Source organism: Saccostrea cucullata, unplaced genomic scaffold, assembly GCF_032062105.1.
Source record: "Saccostrea cucullata isolate Sc308-1 unplaced genomic scaffold, CSIRO_AGI_Scuc_v1 ctg13460, whole genome shotgun sequence".
NCBI classification, from domain to species: domain Eukaryota; kingdom Metazoa; phylum Mollusca; class Bivalvia; order Ostreida; family Ostreidae; genus Saccostrea; species Saccostrea cuccullata.
The window spans coordinates 1,159-16,467 of record NW_026919802.1 but is presented as its reverse complement, the minus strand read 5'-3'; the positions used below and the strand labels follow the sequence as shown (position 1 = coordinate 16,467).

Here is a 15,309-nt window from a genome sequence, read left to right as displayed (position 1 = left end):
CGCTTTGCTCTGATTGGCTGAAACTAAATCTCTATATCTTTCTTGTTTTTTGACGAAATCCTTTGAAATTTTGAACATAGCCATGCATAAGGATATCCTACAACATGGTATATAGCAATTATCATGAAAACACGTGCATGCACGAGCGCTGCAATCTGATTGGCTGAAACTTTAAATTGCTATAACTCCCTTGGTTTTCAACCAAACAGGATAAGATTTGGAACATAGATATATATAATCGACTTCTACAAGAAGGTAACGGTCACCATGCACAGGCATACACGTGCGTGTACGTGCGCTGCAATCTGATTGGCTGAAACTTTAAATTGCTATAACTCCCTTGGTTTTCAACCAAACAGGATAAGATTTGGAACATAGATATATATAATCGACTTCTACAAGAAGGTATGGTCACCATGCACAGGCATACACGTGCGTGTACGTGCGCTGCAATCTGATTGGCTGAAACTTTAAACAGCCATAACTCCCTTGGTTTTCAACCAAACAGGATGCGATTTGGAACATTGATATATATACTGGACTTCTACAAGAAGGTATGGTCACTATGCACATGCATACATGTGCGTGTACATGAACTGCAATCTGATTGGCTGAAACTTTAAACAGGTATAACTCCCTTGCAGTGGTAATTGTATCGAGTGGTTAAAGAGCTGACGGTGACATTTTAATGTATGATTGGCGTGGACCATGGGAATGAATTCGAAGGTTAGAATTTTTTTACCTAAAATTTACATTACTATGGCAGCTTAGAGCATTTATCAGCTGTCGATATTTTTAGAAATACACAGACACAGCGACATATTAACTGTTTTACAGTTCAGACGCTCTCAGTTAGCCTTTTAAAATCCCCACAGCTTTAAATTTAATTTAAATATGTGTGAGCATGTAATTTCAACAAGACTTGCATTCAAAACAAAATGTTCTTCAGCTAATAATATGTTGACGGGTGTGATGTTAATTGTTAGGGTACGGTAAGGGCAGATACTTATTCAGTTTTAATTTAGATCGGGCTTGTCAAACCGCACTAGACATATGGTGCATCGATGCCCTGTTCACATGGAGAGTTCAATTCAAATTAGTTTAATTCGAATTAATTTACTGCGCATTAAATTACTTTGCATTAGCTCCTTGTGAACACTAACATGACTAAGGGAAGCTAATTCAAATTAAATTTTGGGCATGTGAAATGGCAAAATTAAGTCAAATGCTATCTGTTGGTGGTCAGCTTTAAGTACTTGTGCTATTTCTGAGTGAAAAACTAAGGAAAATAGTGATAATCACTAAAATGTGTATACAGACACTGTGACATTATGTCAAATACATCTGTTTATGCCTAAGGTGACATGATTTGTAAATGATGTCATAATAACCTAACTGAAGCCTGACTGTCGAAGTAAAAGTTTTTTATTCGCATTTGGTTACTTTGCATTATAATTAGCTGTCATCTGAACACAGTTTGATTCGCATTAGTTGATTCACATTAGTTTACTTCGCGATAATTTACTGCGAATTTAACTCTCCTTCTGAACTGGGCACTAGACTCTAAAGTTACATGATGTCGTAGTGTAAGTTTGGCCTACAATACCACTTTAAAGCTTGAATGTAGCTCAAAGAAGCTAAGCACTGTGGGTCCAAAGTTATTGCAGAAAAAAAATTTAGCATCATAATTTATTGACAAAAAAATTGCACACATATTGCTCAGTTAATTTAATAAATATTTTATTATGTCATATGTATGTTTCTTAGTTAAATTGCAAAAGAAATTTGTAAAAAAAAAAATGTAATAGTAGAGTTTGCTTTTTTTCTTTGATAAGTCTGCAGAAATGGTTTGTTTGTTAATTGGTCTATCGAATATTTTTCAGTCATTTTATGATGCCACCACTTGGGATAGTAAGCTGCAAATATAGACTTGTACTCAGCACTTATTGCCTTTGAGAAGTAAGGGATCCTTTTCGTGCCAACACCTACACACCTACTGTGACACAGAATCTTGGTTTATACAGTCTCTTTGGAGTAACCTGTCTGAAGCATATAGCAGTGGGACTGGAACTTGCTACGTAAGGATCAGCTTCTTATTGATACTTTGATTGATAATGTTATCATGAGAATCTCACTCATTCACTCATTTAGAGATGTTAATATATACTGGTGAATAGCTTCATTTGAACCTTTACTTGGAACTCAGGGTCATTATCCTAACATCTACTGTGAGGTTTTTAGAGTCTCATTCACTTCAAATGTTGGGTGCATGGTTAAGGAACATTACTGAGTACATGTTTTTGTCATAGGTTTGATGCAGTGAATTAATTAAATCAAGTCCGTCTTCATGATTATACATAGCAATTGCCCTACCACTAGGCTACCATAACAGACAATGATGTATTTGGGTTATATAGTAAAAAACGCTTAGGCAAACACTTACAATGATTAGAAGCTTATCGAAAATTGAATTTTATTCCCTGTCTTTTTAAAATATATGGAAAACTAAATGGTGTCCTGATAAGGCAATTTGTGCATAAAGTACAAGAGCGTGTTAGGAACAATGTGCTAACACAGTGTTCTCAACACTTTTAGGCTAAGGCAACTTAAAACAACATGCAGTTGTGCTGACGCTCAACATGCTGCCATGCTAAGGCCATTCCAAGTTTTTTCTATGTTTAGCGTCCTCTGTGCGCCTTGGTTTTTAACACCCCATGTAAGAAAAAACACACAACATCAGGAGTCCTGAAATTGGTTAATTTAGGCAAAATTGTTCAATTTTGTCAATTTCTCCAAATAATTCTGTACAGTAAGTTATATTGGGTGTATATTGGGTGTATTTAATCCCTTGTTTTTGCTTAAGAATAGACATTTCTTCTATTAAAGCAGTTCAGTTAGATCAAATCATTGGAAGGATGTCATGTTTATGACTTTTAACCCTGTGTTTTATGTTTTGGCTTGTGTGTTTTTTTTTGCAAATAGGTAGGTAGGTTTTTGAAAGATGGGTGAAAGCTAAACAGAGAAAAAGCCTGGAATAGCCTAATACAACTTTACACAATCTATTATGTGTAAGCTTGATGGCGTAGTGTAAACAGCCTGCTGAAACATGGTTACAAACGCACTAAGTACATTGTCACCGTGTTGTCATTAACACACTAGCTCATTGTCATAAGCGTGATAGCGCATTTTTACTACACGCTAGCATGTAAGTGTCTTAAACAGTTAGAATGCTTTCATAAACTTAGTAGCATGGTGTTTTAAATGAGCTAGAGCCGCATTGTTACTTTGCGCTTGCTCATTGTTCCTTATGCGATGCTGTTTTGTCACTTCATTAGTGCATTGTTCCCAATGTGCTGTAACACCTTTACGAATGGCCTTATCCTGACACATAAAACATCATAACCCGATACCATCTTTCTGACTGATTAGTCGGTTAACAACTGTTAACCATTACCATTTCTAATAAATTTTGACATGAACAAGTAATGTACATACCTTTTATTTGAAATCATGAAAAACTAATATGTTATTTTATTACATCCTCAAATGACTGCGTGTAAACCTAAATTTATAAATGATTATAGAGTAGTTTTACAAATAATACACATGCAGAAAAGTGACAGTATCTTTTAACTAAGTTTGATGGTTTATCTTATAAGTTGTACTTAAAAAAAATCAATTTCTTTTGATAGGTGTGACTGTCATCTGAGTACTGAAATTTGATGCCAAGCATGATCATGATTTGCCAGAAGAGCCTCTTTTGGGAGATGACAAAGAATAAACAGCAGAATGAAATTGAAGCAATCAACTGAATCAAGTCTCAGTTCAAGAAGATGATTTTAAATATATCATATTTAAATTTTGATTTGAGAAACAGACATAAATCCACAAATATGATTATATCAATTGCTTTCAGTTTTTCAAGAGAAATGGATTTTGTTACAAAATCTAATATGTTTAATTTGGAATAAATGTTCTTTTTAAATATTTGTCAGATCTTGCATGTTTACATCTGTATTGAGGTCTTCCGCTTCCAAGGGAAGACATACCAATTCTAAATTTCTAATGGTAAAGATGATAGAGGTCTGTCTTCAGTGGCAATATATAAGATCTACCGTATATACTCGCCTATAAGTCGGTTGTATTTTTTGATGTTATTTTGGTGGTATTTGCCACTGACCCGCTTATAAGTCGGTACAATTTTTGCCAAAATCGGATGACTATTTTAAGTTAATCCATTGATGACTTTAGTGTAGATTTCCGTGATTTAGTGATTTTCATAGGGTCACATTAACCAGCATTTTTCTCAAAAGAGCTTAAGACAGAAACATAATATTTTCAGTGATGATAGAGCTACATGTGCTGATGTGACACACACCTCTCTCTTTCTCCAGAAGTGCAGCACGTCAGCGCCCGCTATGGCTTGTAAAAAGTCCCATCGGGAATTTAGAAAATTTTCACACCTTTTCTGCAATATCTTTTTACATGTTAATATTTTGTAAAGACATTAAGAACAAAAGTTGTGAAGAATATCACAATCTTTCAAAGGATATCAACGATAAGGGGCTTGCCCCTATAATTAAGGACTGAGAGGGTCCAAAAAATTTTCCTTAATATCTAAAAAAAATATTTGAATTTGTAATACGTCAAAGAAGCAAAGTTGTTCAAAATGTCAAGCTTAATCTATTGAATTCGTCAAAATGCGTCCGGCGACTTCGCTTCCGGTCAAACCGGAAGTCGTCAGAAAGTGCATATTTTTGCCGTTCTTGACATGTTTTTGGGTAACATATATCACTGAAGGCAATAAACTTAATTTTTCGTCTGGTCAAACTGGAAGTAGCCAAAAAAGCTTATTTTGAAGGTTTTGAAGCAAAATTGAAATTATAAAGTCAATGGAGACGACTTAGCTCAAGCTTTCTTTTTGTTGACATCACTTCCGGTCAAAGCAGGACGGAAGTAGGTGTGCGGAACGAAGGTCATTTTGCGCGCATACGCGTGCACGTGCGTGCGCGTGATATGAGTGAAATGACTGATATACTTAATATAGCTATAACTTTTACATTTTTTAATGAATTGACTTGAAACTCATTATATAATGATATATTAATAGTGTAGATAATGTGACACTGTCAAATTAGCACGAACTCACGCGCATGCACGTGCGCTTCACTCTGATTGGCTGAAACAAAAATCTCAATATCTTTTCTGTTTTTTGACGAAATGCTTTGAAATTTAAAACATAGGCATACTTTAGGATGTCCTACAAAATGATATATAACAATTGTCATGAAAGCACGCGCATGCACGTGCGCTGCAATCTGATTGGCTAAAACTTTAAATAGCGATAACTCCCTTGTTTTTAAACCAAACAGGATGGGATTCAGAACATAGATAGACATTATGAACTCCTACAAAAGGGTATGGTCATCATGCACATGCATGCACGTGCATGAACGTGGAAACAAAATTTTCAATATCTTTATTGTTTTTTGAAGAAATGCTTTGAAATTTAAATCATAGGCATGCTTTAGGATGTCCTACAATATGATAGATAATAATTTTCATGAAATCACGCGCATGCACGTTCGCTGCAATTTGATTGGCTGAAACTTTAAATGGCTATAATTCCCTTATTTTTCAACCAAAAAGGATGGGATTCAAACACAGATAGACATTATGGGCTCCTACAATTGTGTATGATCATGATGACTGCATGCACGTGCGTGCACGTGAAATGAGAAAATTACAAATACACTGGATTAAAAATTTTTAAATACGTATGGAATAAATTTTTAAAAAGTATATTAAAATATACAAAAGGGAAAATGATATGGTCATTACGCACATGCATTCAAATGCGCATGCGTGCAATGCTGTAATTTGAATAAACTTGATATACTTCTGGGTAAATAATGTTAAAAAAAAAAGCATGTGTTTGTCTTATTTAATGAAGCGTACAGAGAATATGCCACAAAAGGGAGTTGGGGAGCTTTTGGGGGACATCTGAAAGGGTTCCCGTTACAATTAGCCCTAGTATTTATTGGTATGAAAAAAATCAGGTCCATATTTTAAAATCTTGAAATTTTACAACTATTTTTACTAGGGGGTCATGGGATTCACGGAGCAATCATTTGACGTAAGCGACGTGAAAAGATTTCAAGCCGTTAAGCTTTGTCGGTTATATTTATAACTCTTTCATTTCTTAGATTTTTCGTATTTTTTTTCTACTTTAAAATTGAATATCTATATCAAGACATGATACTTTTCTCATAATGTTTTCGTCGATTCGTATATTATTGAGATCTTAAAAAAATTTAAAAAAAAACGTCTATGCAGTTAATCAATCAGGTATGGAAACTATGCAAAACCATATAGGCGCAACGCAACGTTCGGAAAAGGGGGGTTTTGAAAATGATGGAGTTAATCATTAAAAATGTCCCTCCTTCCATTTTATGAAGCTATAACCATTTAAAAACTTGTTCTTTGTATGTGAAGGAAATTCCTGGCAGCATCTTGAACATTTTAATCTTTTTTTAGTTATTTTCCTATCTGCACACATAATTTTTACGTAGTCATGCTCCTGACGCTCAATGACGTTCCGTTTTTTCTGTCTTTTTACGGTTGATCTTTTTAAAAAAGGCTATAAATCAGTCATATACCATCCAATTTAGTTCAAAATTTCTCCCAGTGACGTTTCCTGTATTCTGTAGTAGCAGGTAAAATATCATAAATCTCTTTGAGAAACAATTGTGCAATTTTTAATTTTAATAAATAGCTTTGTGATGTAAATGCCAAAATGTAGCATGCTCCATTAGGCAAGTTTTATCAAAATAAAAATGCTGTATATTTTTCGATAATCACAAAGAGCACAAAATTCTTGTATATTTTTTGGGAAAAAAAGGTAAAGATTTTATCTTAAAAGTTTCCCGGTTTTGTGGAAATAGCGCGCTCACAAAGAACTTGTCCGCGAACTTTTTCCCCCCCTGTACATTTACTTACCTTGTCATTGGTCATTTGCAAAATGATTTTTTTAAAAAAATATTCTGTTTAACACATATGTACTCTGAAGTTGACATTTAAAAATGCTTGAGTTTCTGATAGACAGTATCTATTTGGCTTTTGAAGACCAGGCTTCCAACATTCATTGGAACCCATGGATTCAATGGCGCCCTATTATTAACAGCCTATTTTTGTTTTTATATAGGCAGGTTTTTAAATTTAACATGAAAAAAATAAAACACTTTCTGTAGCCTTCAACTCGGCATTTATATATATCGATATATATTCAATTAACAATAGTTATTTCCATTCTTATGTCGATACGATATCCCAACTCGAGACAAAGGATACCACAGCGTCTGGAAAATCTGTTTCATATTTGGATATTTTACCTGAAAAAGACGTTAATGGTAATCTAACCCCAAAGCTTGATAAACATGATGACTTTTCAATTGTCAACTTTCCATACTTATGCGGGCCCCTTCATCACCTGCATACGGAGTTTATATATCTCAGGTACGCAAGAGCATGCTCTACGTATGTACAATTTCTAAAATCAGAAGACCGTTTTAAACCGAACCCCATAAAAAAATCCCTTCCCCGCTTCCCCCTGAAGCCTTAACAAAATTGCTGAATTCTTTTTGAAGTGGTGGCGTCTCGTTTAAGTAAAAAATTTCGGGGCTCTTTAAAACAAGTAAAAAAAAAACCCAAAAAAATTCTTTAATTAACAGCTAGTTAACTTTTAAAACTCTTCTCTAAAAGCCCTTTCGTGTTCTATTTGCAACAAGTGTTACTGCGTAGGAAGTCAAATAATTCCTTCTCATGCCTGATGGTACACAGGTCCCACGGCGGATGTAAAGCAGACGGGATAATAATCCTCTGATGGAAAAGGCCCACGGCGGATGTAACAGAACGGGGATAATTACTCCTCTGATAGGTACACAGATCTCACGGGGGATTAACAGCTAACAGGGATAATTACTCCTCTGATCGGTACACAGGTCCCAGGGCGGATGTAAATAGACAGGGGATAATTACTCCTCTGATGGTACACAGGTCCCAGGGCGGATGTAACAGCTAGAGGGGAAATTTACCCCCCGATGGTACACAGGTCCCATGGCGGATGTAACAGCTAGACAGGGGATAATTATTTTGATGGTACACCCACGGCGGATGTAACAGCTAGAAATTTCCCCCGATCGGTACACAGGTCTCACGGCGGTTAACAGCAACATGGGATAATTACTCCTCTGATCGGTACACAGGTCTCACGGCGGATGTAACAGCTAGACGGGATAAACCCTCCTAGGCATCTGTTTTCCAACCTTTGGACTTTCCCAGGGGCCCAGTTTATGTCTCTTCACGGATTTTTTTTTTTAAAAGATCAAATTTTCCCCAATCCACTCTTTTAATAGATGTATATATATTTATATATATGCTTTAAACAATACCAACATTTTTGAAGTTTTTTTAAAGTTCTAGAACGCAGTTCGCAATTCAAAATTTTAACATAAGTTAGGGGGTTGAAATTTTGAGGGGGGGGTATATGGGTCAGTTATACTTCTATGAAAAAATGGTGATATTACCAAAATCTCTAGTTAGGGGTTTTGGGATGTCCCCAGCCCATTTTTATTAAAGTATTATATAGTAGGGCTAAAAATTCTAGAGGGCCATATCTGAAACTAGAGAGGGTACCAATAATTTTTCATAGAAGTGGAAACGAACTCTAGTACCCTTCCTCGAAAATTCAGGCCCCATAACCCATGTTGTTTTTAATTACAACTGCGTTCTAAAATGCAGTTACTTTTGAATCGCGAATTGTGAACTGCTTTCCCAAAAAATTTTATCTCCCATTTTTGATTACGTTAACCATACGCAATTTGAGTTGAATTGATATATCCGGAAAAAAAAATATTAAAATTTCAGGACCAACAGATGTCAAACTATTAAATTTTGCAGTTTCAGATAAAATTTTAAAAATTATTGACGAACACAGGGATATTTGTTACATCTGTATGTATAAATAGATTTTAAAAAGGGGGTTGTTTATTCAGTTTCCCACTAACAAAGAAAAATCGGTATTTTCCCTTTTTTTATTTTACTTAAGCTGATCATTTTTGTTTTTTTATTTAATAAATAAATTTTTAATAATTGTATAATATTTGCCAAGAAATCAGTAAGTGCCAAATTTTTTGTAAAAATTAAAGTTTGTTGCAACTGCTAATGATAAAATGTCTCTTAATGATAGGAATATAAAAAGCGCAGCGGTTAATGTGATAAATTATTGCATTGATATTTGCACCATTTCATTTTTAAAGAGGCGATTTTCATAAGCGGTCGAAAATGTCAACTTCAAATTCATGGCAATGGGGACTCTTAATGACATTTCTATCATTCAGCGGCGTTTTTCATTAGCGGTTACTACAAAGCTAAAACTTTCTTAACAATGACCACACTGCCAAATATCTTTATACAAGCCATATTTTTTTAAATATTACAAAACAATACACTTTTTTAAACAAATGTCATACATCCAAGTTTGACTTAGGTTATGTCAACGTCCTAACTCGAATTTCGAATATTTTTTATATATTTTTGGCATATGTTTTTTTTTCATACCACACTTCCAAGTTTGTAAGTAGTATTTAGACTTTAAAGTTCAGTGGTCAAAGAAAAGTAATTTTAGAGTTGTCAGTTACACACGGGTGCCAAGTGAAGTCCGACCTGCTGTTAAGATACAAAAACGTTATAAATAGGGTTTCATATTTTTTTCCATTTGGTGAGCGTGATTGTGATCTGGGGCAATTTCTCTAAAATGGTTTGTATCACCACACTTATAACAACCTCCTTGAGGAGATGGTGATCTTTGTGATGATTTGGTCATTGCTACTTTTCTCTTATTAACTTTCTTTTTCCATGATCTTTTTTATGAAAGGCGTCCCCTTTTTTTCTGTCAATATATATTATGTTTTTTTTCTCCTTGATATTTTCATGATCTGTTAGATAGGCAACACTACAGATACAAAGGGAAAAGGAGAACTGCTTAATTCAATTTACTTAAAATTTTAATCAATTTTATTTCTGGCTTGTTTTATAAAAATAATTATCATTTTATCCGAAATTTCCACTTTAAAGTTTGTCATTCCAACCCTCGGCCATACGCACTATCTGCGATCGCATTTTCAAAAACACCAACCTATTCTAATTTGTATTTTAATCCTAAAACATTTAATAAAAGTTATCTAGAACCATTTAACTGGACAAAAAAGGATGGGAAACAAAAAACACTATAAAGCTTATGTAATTATTTCAATAGAAAGAGATTCCAAGATGAGAGTGTTGTTTCTGATTTCACTTTTTTTTTTCGCTGCTTACATCTGTAATGGCCGGGACTCGGGGACTCCGGTTCAAACTAACACACCGGTACCGACGGTAAAAAGACCGGTCCCGAGGTAACTACCGGGACCGACGGTAACTATCACCCCGGTACCGACGGTACCTACCACACAAGTCATATGGATACGGTGTCGACCTATCTGCAGAGAGAATTATGAGGATTGTCTTGGACAATGTGACTATTCTGACGGCATCAAAATGGTTCACTTGTGCCAGCAGCTGTAGAAACACATTGATTGTGCATATTTGGATGCCCAGGAGGACATTATCTCTAAAAATTTTTTAACACGATTTTATCACCATGTTAAACTTCGAAATAAAAAGACTAGAATTTTTTTTTTATTTTTTTTTATTCTTTAGATGCTGAGAAAGTAGCAAAAGTAGCTTGACATCAATTAATGGTTCTAAAAAAGTTATGTATATTTTTAATTCTTTGTAAGCATCGCAAAAATAAAGATGGATTTATATACGTTACAGATGTTGGGCTATATGTTGTTTAATGTTCGTCTCGAGAGGCCAGGGGGTTTTTTGACAGATAGACTGGTTACAAGTGCAGGATCACATGTTAACTTGTCGACATGTTGATAGGTTGAAAAGTAGTCATGTCGACAAGTCAACCTGTCGGCCTGTCAATTGACGACCTGCGATAATTTTTTTCTGTGACCTTAACTTATGTGTTTAAACCCGTTCATATATGCATCGTATTTAAAATGAATGCCTCAACTAACACCTTGTATTTTATATTTAGCTTTAATCGAAGTTTTGCATAAAGGTTTAAAATTTTAAACCGATTCAGTCAGATTATCTTATTTGTATTTGACAAGAAATTAATTTCAACACACTGGATACACATGCAGTAAAAGTCCATTTAAAATATTTGCAGAAATTAAAAGAGTATGCAATTTTTTCACCAAATTTAATGTATAGTAAATTAATGTCAGTGACTCACCCCCCCCCCCCCAAAAAAAACCCCACAGAACTTCTTTAACGATACATGTAATGGTTTTTTCCCTTACTATTTGCCCTTTTAAGTTTAATCTTATTTTAAACTTAAACAGATTTGAAAAGGAAAGAGCTAAAAAAAAACACTTACATGTGCTTAGTGAATAAAATTTTCAGGCTTTTTACCCCATAATTATAATTCTGTTGGACACATTATTGCAGGTGACGTAAAAGTAGTTTAATGAGGACCAAACAATAATTTTAAAATGGTCCTAAATATAGGGAACCCCCATCCTTCAATGGCGTGGAATTTCATAAATATTATGGATTCATAGCACAGTAGGCGGGGGGGGAATATGAAAAAAAACGTTGACACTTTGTCAAATGGGTTAAATATAATTAATCAGATCCCTGTTTAAAAACGCGTATTAAAAGATTGAGGGGCGAAATGAAAACCATCTATCCTTCTAGATCTGCGTTCAACAATCCAGAGGTGAAACAACAATTAGATAGATTATATGATCTGTACGTACTGGTCCCGCTGACAAAGCAGGTGAAACAATTGACTTTGCTTGTAAAACTCATTATATGAATTATCTTTTAGAAGAACTTGGTTTTAATTCTGCAAGTGGTAATCCAACCTAGGTCCAAGTTCCCTCTCTAAGAAGAAATTCTTCAAAATCATTTGTCAGTTTTGAAATTTTTAATATTACAAAGAACCGAAATGAATTTGAACTACCATATCTATATCGGATTTCGAAAGTTCATACAAATCCTTACAAACAAAGATACATAGCGGGTTCCAGTAAATGCTCAACCAAGCTTCTTTCTTTACACTTCACTTGATATTAACAATAGTGAAGGAGAAACTTAAGAGTACTGTGCAACAATAAAAATTTTACACAACCATTACCCACAAAATTTAAGTCCAGGCTTTTTGATGTCATTAAGCGCTTTTTTAAAATGGAACTCGTAAATTTACTAACCTTGTCACTGGTCATTTGCAAAATTATTTTGTTAAAAAACAAATACTGACTGTACACACAAGTACTCTAAGTTGACATCAGAAAAACTTGAGTTACTGGATGACATCATCGAAGTTGTTTTGGAGACCAGGTCTTCCAACAATCTATTGGAATTCCCATGGGTACCAATTGGCCCCCTTAGCAGACCTATTTTTGTTTTCATATGAAACAGAATTTGTGCTAAATTTTATGCGTGAAAAGAATAAACACTTACTGTGGCCTTCAACTGACATTTAAAATCACGACGCATTGTCAATTAACATTCTTATGTCGATACGATATATCCTAGTGAGCTTGAAAAAAGCCACACAGTCTGACACATGTTTCATATTTGGATATTTTACCTGAAAAGACGTTAATGGTAATCAAAACAAACTAATGATAAACGTGATGACTTTAATTTTAAAATTGTCAACTTCCCTACTTATGCTGCAGTATACCTTCATCACCTGCATACGGAGTTTTTATTAGTTGATTCGAAACGCAAGAGCATTTAAAAAAGAACAATTTTAAAACGAGGTAAATTATTGAAAAACAAGTTGATGAAAAAAGAATTTCTGGAGTCTCTTTTAAAGTCATTATTTCGTAAGTTCTATGGTCGATACAATGACCTTGTCACCAAATACAAATTATCATTCAGTCAAATGCTGACTAACCTTTATCATACACTAATTAATTCATTATTTATACAATGAATTGTCTACGGATTTTTCCTTTATTTCCCGATTATGACAAGGAGCACACAGCGACCGTGACAGATCGGTAGGGGATGTCACCCCCAATGGGACCTGATCCCACCTCTGATGTTTGCTCTGCTCCTATTTTGTATTGTTTTATAGACTTTTTTTCTTGAATACTGTTCTTTTTTTGTATATTTCATTATCAATAATTTTTTTTTAGAATTTTTATTAAAGGAGTTTTAAATTTTGTTACATACGAGTGGTGATCAAAAAGTTCGCGAACAATTGAATAACTTCCAAAAAAAAAGACATAGGGGTTCCCGTGTTGAAAATTTTTCAAAGTAGTCCTCTCCATTTTAAAGCGCATTTGCAGCCGTTCTGCCCCCTAGCAGATCACGTGATATAAAGGTCAGTGACATGCTCCTTAGCGTTCTGTCCAAAAAAAAAGACCTTTTTTTTACCATGCAAGTTATTTTATTTTACAACAAAAACTGTTCATTTGTCGAAATGGCCAAATCTCGCCAATAGCTTGGGGGGGATTTTTATATCCTTTTTGAAATGAGCATGATGACCATCGAAACCCGAGTCTTCTGTTTTGGAGGTCGTTTATTCCAAAAAAAGTATGGATGCCTTCTTTCTATCATAGCTGATATATTTGTCCAAAGTAAACGATATTTTAGGATTTGATAATTATATTATTGTAAAAATATTCATCTGTTTTTCTAACTGTAAGGTTGAACTTTTTCAAATTTCTTAAAAAAAAGTCTCTTCCCAAGCTTGCTTTTCCGGGGTACAAAAAAAAATCATTTTAAACATTTCCCTTCCTTCACTAAAACAATCAATCCAATTAATAAAACTTTGGCAAGTCTTTTGTTTCTTAACCGTGTACAAATTATTATTAGCTTCTGCAAAGGAATTTCCCAGATATACGTTTAACTTTACAGCCGTTTGTTTTTCGAATACGACTGAGTCAACCATTTTTTAAAAGATCTACACAATGATGTCATTTTCATATTGTGACGTCACAAACATGGGGCAAAACATTTCATTACATATATTATTTATAGAACATATGTATGACTTTATGTCAGCCAAAGTTCATTCTGATCTGAATTGTTGTTTTGTAAGTATAGAGATAGTTCGCTTTTTTTATCACCCCCCGTATTATAAATGTCATAGATTTAAAAATTTAAATTGTCGGAAATGAAAACTATAAAATGTTGAGAATGAAAAGATGATTGTTCTAGAAAATGTCGGATATGAAATGCAACCAAAGCAAGACAAGATTACTTTGAACAACTGTAGTGTATTAATTAAATGGCAGCACTCTACATTGTGATATTTAAAAGAAATAAGATAATAAAATGGAAGAAAATCATGCCAATCTTCTTTTCTAAAATATAAATCTTTATAAATGTTAAAGAGTTTAAATTTCAAGTTAGATATTCAAATGCAAAAGTTAAAATGTTTTAATATTTTTGGTTTTACACCCCCCTAGAAAAATAGATAAAAAAAAAAGACATAGAAGCATGTTTTATCCAATACACTGGCTTATGCATGTCCTAGATGCCCGGATGCAGCTGTCGATACATCTGTACATGCTGCTGCGTCCTAGACAACCCGTCACACAGGAACAAAGACCGAGCAGTACGTGGTGGACATGCTCCATTGCACGTGTTCTCTGAAGACAGAGTAGCAAAATAAACAGCAATAGGATCCTCATTCTGAACCACAAAAGTGCTGCAAAAAAAATTTTTTCTTTTAAGAGGATGCTTTTTGTCTTTGTGGGTGAGATGTTATTATTTATGGCATATTGTGTCAAATGTAAATGCCCTATCAAAGTCATTCAGAAGTTATCACACCATAGTTGAATTTATTGAAAATAAGGTCAATCATGAAGGTCAAGGGATCAAAAATCATAGCATGTTCAAAATATCTTGTCACAGGTAATGCACATGTCAAATGTAAAAATCCCATTCTTCTAATCAGAAGTTATAAGGAAAAAAATTTTATGAAAAATGTAGAACTTCAAGGTCAAGGTCACGAGATCAAAAATCATTGTGTATCTAGAAAAGTCTTGTCAAGGAAAAAAAGGTTTGAATAATGCCCTCCCAAAAAAATCATGAACAAAGTTTAAAATTTTTAAAAAGGTAAAATTGAAGGTCAGGGTCACGAGGTCAATTATCATTGTGTATTTGGAAATGTCTTTTACTGGAATTCCAGGGGTGATGAAAAAGTTCGCAAACTAATTAAATAACTTCCATATA

The 15,309-nt window shown here is 34.1% G+C and overlaps 1 long non-coding RNA gene across 1 annotated transcript; it reads left to right on the top strand.

Annotated features, from left to right (window-relative positions):
* The first annotated feature begins 663 nt into the window (after positions 1 to 663).
* LOC134238408 (uncharacterized) lies at positions 664 to 3,961 on the top strand. The gene is made up of 3 exons (XR_009986010.1): positions 664 to 726; positions 1,884 to 2,078; positions 3,693 to 3,961. It is a non-coding gene; the product is annotated as an uncharacterized LOC134238408 (long non-coding RNA).
* Positions 3,962 to 15,309: the final 11,348 nt, after the last annotated feature.